Raw genomic sequence first — 5,936 nt, 5'->3', positions numbered from 1 at the left:
CTGTGAGTTTTTATGACCCTGGAGGAGACAAGCTGAGTTTCTGCTGGAGAAGGACAGTGGTGTACAGACTGCACAGGAGAGCACTGACGAAATCATGCTGTGGGGAGGGCAGTTAGGAGAATGTTAGAGCCAAAGCTTTTATAACAGCTTTTACATCAGAGTGGGAATGGTCCAGATGGGAGGCTGTGTGGAATCCTCCTCCCCAAGTACACATGCTGGGGAAGTGCGGAGACAGGAGAGGAGGGACAGAGGGATGAAAAGTAGTAGGATTTTGTTCACTGGCGCCAACATACAATCATTAGAGTAGAATGAATTTAATAGAGGCCCCAAGAGAAAGGGTGTATATTTTATATAGCATGATAACTGAAGAAAACTAGTAGGGCGGCTCCCTGTCTGCAAAGCTCCTGGTCCCTCCCAGCAGGGATAGGATAGTGTTCCTGATTCGAGAATTCTCCATAGCAAGTTGGAAATCACAAGGAATCCCAGAAGATGAGGAAAACATACTTTAGGTTGCTCTGTGGTCAACTGTGGAGAGGGCTGAAGGGTTAGGAACCACTTTCTTGTATCTATTTTGGCAGAGGTATTTATGACTTTGTGGTAGAGAAGAGGGGAGAGGCAAGAAAATAGTCCACTTCTACCTAATTATCGTAGTTCTTGAAATCCAAATGTAACAAGGAATTAGTAAGAGTGAATTTCTAGTTAAAACGGGAAAAATAAATTTTAATTAAAGTTGCAAGCTTCTTACTTGGCTTATATTCGTTGCATCTGATTTGGGGTATTTTGTTTTGTTTTGTTTTGCGGGATGCAGAAAGAAGGAAAAGATCAGGGACCACAATAATTTTTTAAAGGTATAATAGTTTATGGCATCTTTTACCATTGTTTCCAATTAGATTTATATCCACTTACAGCTGAATGTGAGAAAATTTTGAAGAAAAAAATTGTAATGTTGGAGGTGCCCTTCAGGTCTCTCACAGCCATAAACACTCTTGGGGGAGTAGAGAAAACAGAGGAGAAGCTGGCTTCACTGCTTTGTGGTTCACAAAGTCTTTATAAACAGTAGTGCCTTTCAGAGGGGAAGATGGGAGATAAAGAAGTTCATTGTATTTAGACTGACTGATATTACAGCATTTTTCCTTTATTTTAAAATATCTTTTAAATGAAACCATCTGAACATAGGGTGAGCCCAGGAATTCTTGAGTTTCAACCTCAGCTATTCCTGATTCGTCCTTTCTTACAGAAAGTCTTTGTTTTTTTCTGCCCCAAATGTGCCCATTGTTAAAATGGGAGTTGGGGGGAAGGAGAGAGGAATTAATCTCATATGAATGTTGGGAAAATACCTTAGTTGGGATGTCTAGAAAATACTTTAATTTTTTTTAAGTGCTATACACTGCCAGTGCTAAGGATTTTGTCAATAGTAACTTGGAACATTGCAGGATTTCAATATTCACATCTTTAGATACCATTGGCAAACTCATGAGATTAAATTCTGTAAATTGATTTTCATTGGAAGTACTAGGTGCTCTTTGTCTGAATGTTATTTGGTCTTAGGCTGTAATTTTGATCACTTAAAAGCTTGTCTACAGAAAAAGGTTAGGAGGGGTGGTGAGGTCTTTGTCAGTAAACTGTTTTCTCCGGTATGTCTTACGGCAGAAGCGAAGAGCGAGATGCCCTCCAAAGCAACCATGGCTCTCTTCTCAAGTGCTGGCCTCTGGAAAAACTAACAGAGAAGAACCCAAACAGCCACTTTCCTTATGGGAGGGCAGATGTGAGAATAAAATAATTTCTGATATCACAACTCATGTCTTCAGAGTCTCACAGGCATCAATTATAAGAGGCAAATGGAATGCACAGGTGTAGAAATGAATTGGACTGTTGGGTTTTGGAGGGAAAACCTTAGATCTTTTTTTTTTTTTTTTTTGATAATTAAGTGTTTCAGGAGCAGCATATTTGCTTCCCCATATTCTCCGTGATTTAGTGCCCGTGAGTCAGTCATTCTTTTTTCTTGCCTATGTGGAAGAGCATGGAAATTTAGATTTGTGAGAATATGAGGGAGCAAATATGTTATAAACTGGATGGTGGTTATTTCCGAGTATTCACCAAAACTTTGTCCCATGAATTTGATAGAGGAGGAATTTGATAGTAGGGCAAAAGTGGAACTCACCACTTCCTTTGGGGAACGCAGGCCTTATTTCTTTCTCTCCTGGGTGGCATGTCTGTGGAGTCTGGGTTAGGCAAACATAGTATGTGAGCTTTTACTGGATTTATTTACATTACAGTTTTTCTTAACTATTTAAAATCTAGGGATCACTTGGAAATGAATGATTAAACCCAGGGCAGGGTTAGGAAAGATAAGGTTTACACATACTCCACTAATAAAAGAGGAGCTACCATGTTAATATCTGTTTTCTAAAAACTATAAGACTTTTAGTTGTCTCATTAATTCTAGGAGGTCAAAGGGGCTGAAATTTTCCATAGCATTAGATATTTTTCACAGAGAATATTATTCATGTGAGAAATCTATACCAAAACAGTAGAACACAGAAAGAATTTCCATGAAAGGCATTTCTTCCTCGTTTTCAATATATGTAGAAGTTATAGAGGAAAGGGAAAAGCAATTATTCTAAGACAAATTTTCATCTTTAAGGGACATTTCTGGAAAGCCTGAAATGAATACTCATAGGCTATTGTGTTTCCTGTCAGCCTGTTTGCTGGGAGATTCTAAAATGTGGTCAGATTCAAATGATCGAGATTAATTGTTTATTCAGACAACTGTTATTTTGGATGGTGAGGATAGCTGAGAAAAGGGAAGGTGGTAGAAAAGAGTGCAAAGAACAATTCTCAGAGCACCAATCCTGAGGCTTAACTTAAGCAAGCAAATTTGCTAGCCCAGGAATACGTAGTATAAGAGTTCCATCAGTGCCTGACTTCTATCAGGAAATGAATCCACATCCTGGAGTATTTATGGGGACTGTTACTGGGATCTCAAAGACTGTGGTTATGAATTTGACGTTAACAGAACATACATCTTCTCTTACTAACTTAAGCCATATCTGTCATCTCTGTGTTTGATTTTTTGACCCTGGTGCTTTTACTTCTGTTTCTGCCAAACTTCAGCCTACTCTATGGGGAAGGTGAGTAAAACGAGTAGTTAGGACAAATGTGAAGACTGTGAAAAAGCTAAACATATTCTTCAGAATGAGATCCTAGTCAGAGAACAGTAGTGATCAAAGTGCAAACTGTTGGAAAATACGGATATATGTACGTCTGTACATGTATATAGTGTATAATATGTATGTATATGTTATTGCTCATATGCAGAAATCTATCCATTTGAAGACAGCCCAGAGGGTCAATTTTTCTATTAGAAAACCATTTAAGGCCATTCAAAACCATTAGGGCTGATGGGCAGAGTTAGAGTCTGCTCATTTGGGAATTATTTGCTATCTATTGACATCTGCAAAGCTAAATGAACAAAGCTTGAAACATAATGGGACCGTTATTAAGGTTATTCTGTCTATCTGGAGTCAGGAGAATCTTTATGTTTGAACTATTAATGGTTGGTTTGAAAACTTCATTGGCACCTCTTGGTTTTGAGTGACTCCTCCCCACCAAGTATTTTGAGAGTTAGGGATGGGTTTCTCTGGCCATTCAGATAAAGGGCCTTATCCAAAAGTGGACAGGTTTCCCCATAGGGACCATTACACATATACATATAAGTACATACTTCCATCAGGCTTGTAACAATTGATTTAAAATCACTCCACAGTATTGATAAATAGCTCTATATTTTCAAGGTGCAGAAGAATTCCACAGCCTTAATTATTTCAGTGTCTTGCTGGTCTGCCTTAAGTGTATCTTCTGGGTTTTTGGTTGTCTCATTCTTTTTAAATTTTTCTGCAGTTGTTCATTTTGTATGCACACAATGTCGTTTTGTAAAGGTAGGTTGTAAATATTTTATTTGTAAGTCAAAATCACTCATGTGTAATGTTGTAAAGTGATGACCTGCTGTCTTGTTATTATTACTACAGTAAATGTTGTAAGTTATGGATGAAACTTCAAAATGTACATCTCACAAGTTATGCATTCCTATAAATATACTATACTAAAGATATTCTTGCTGGTGATCTTTTGTTTTCTCATTAAAACTTCTGTTATAAAGAAAAGAGTATTTTTTTTTTTTTGCTCTTTCTCCAAATATATGAAAGCCTTTGACAAGGTGAAAATATTGCATTATTATTACAACACATTTTGCCTAGCACTTTAGAAAGAAAGCAAAAATTTGGAGCCTGGAGAAGTATTCTAGGCCATTTCTCTATGCAAAGATGCCAAATAAGTCTCAATGTGAGTTGTTAACTTCATTCTGTTGCTTTATTTGGCAGTTTTGTTAGAAAATTGGCAGGTCATTTGGGATGGATCCAGCATGTTTATGCATCATAGTGTGGACTCCAGGAATCTGGATTAGCCTATTCAAACATGATCAGGCTCTGAAAGAGTGTGTGTGCCACTCAAGGGCAAATGAACCTGATTCATAGAACACTGTCAATTAGCTACTGTGTGAAAATTATTAAATGAAAACTTCATTTAAATTGGAGTGAGAAAGCCTTGAAGGAGGAGCTCTCAGGTACACACCAGCACATACCACCCTATGCTATTTATTTTACATTCCTGGGAAGGATAGAGGCTTATTTTACTACCCCAACATGAGGAGGGAAGATTTTCTCCTTGCCCACCAATGCTTCCAGTGAAAAGTGACCAAGACTCAGCCAATAAGAAACTGTTACCTCGAACTTTTCATTTACTCCAATAGACTTTCCTTCAAAGCAGTCGCTCCCAAATTCCCCTGTTTCTCTATCAAGTAACATTCCTCTCCTTTGTTTTCCAGGCTTGTCTATGTTCACCCTAGTTTGCATGTCCCAAATGCAATTCCTCTGCCATTCCCAAATAAAATTCATTTTGCTGGTAAAATAACTGGCCATTTTATTTTTAAAGTTGACAAGTGTTAGGGATTGAACTATTCTGATTAGCTTATTTTGCAAATAAGAACATAAATGTTTTAATATTTGGTTTCTATTTCATCAAGATTTTATGCATTTATTTGAAATGAGAACTGTCAAAAGCATGGGTTCCTTCACACTGACTGGTCATCATAGTGTCTTCAGAGAAAATACAGACATACATAAAGAACACAGAAACATAGAAATGAAATCAGAATCAATTATTACCCTTAAAATATTGCCTTCTACACATAATGGGAACTTCCACTACTTTAAGGGATTTATTTGTAAATACCAAATACGCTTAGATTTTCAGATTGACTGGCAAGATTATCCTCCTAGATAACCTTGATACTAATCAATTTATCTTCCTCTACTCTCTTCCCTCTCTTCCTCATCTGCTGTATACTTATTATGAGCCAAGCACTTGAGCTACTCTAATGGGAATAAATACGTTCTCCTCTAGAGGCACAGGGCAGACAGAAGTAAGAAACAACTACCTGCTAAGTGCTTTATAGTCGCATGTGCAAACTGCTATGACACTGACGTTTGCCAAATAAAAGAATTGAGCAAAGGCCCCGTCTTCCAGAACTTACACTCTATTTGGAAAAAGGGGAGGGCAAGGGGAGTCGTGTCTAATAAGAGGCAAATAACATGCTCGCCCAAGAAGAGCATCAAAAGAACACCGAACTATAAAAAGTGCAGGATTTATAACAACTCCCTTGAGAGTCTTGATTTTATGATCCCGGAGCCAATCTAATTATACGGGGCTTCAAAATCCAGCGATCTCCCCTAAATGCAGCACCGAGGTGAGGTTCGCTACCGCCACCCGGGACCCAACCTGAAACCCTCCACCCTCGCTGCTTGGGACCCGGAGCGGCGCGAATTGCGCCGGCGCAGCTGTCAGAAAAGGGGCGGAAGAGGCGGGACTTTTGATGTGAC

This window comes from Camelus dromedarius, chromosome 2, assembly GCF_036321535.1.
Source record: "Camelus dromedarius isolate mCamDro1 chromosome 2, mCamDro1.pat, whole genome shotgun sequence".
NCBI lineage: Eukaryota > Metazoa > Chordata > Mammalia > Artiodactyla > Camelidae > Camelus > Camelus dromedarius.
This window is presented reverse-complemented; position numbering follows the sequence as displayed.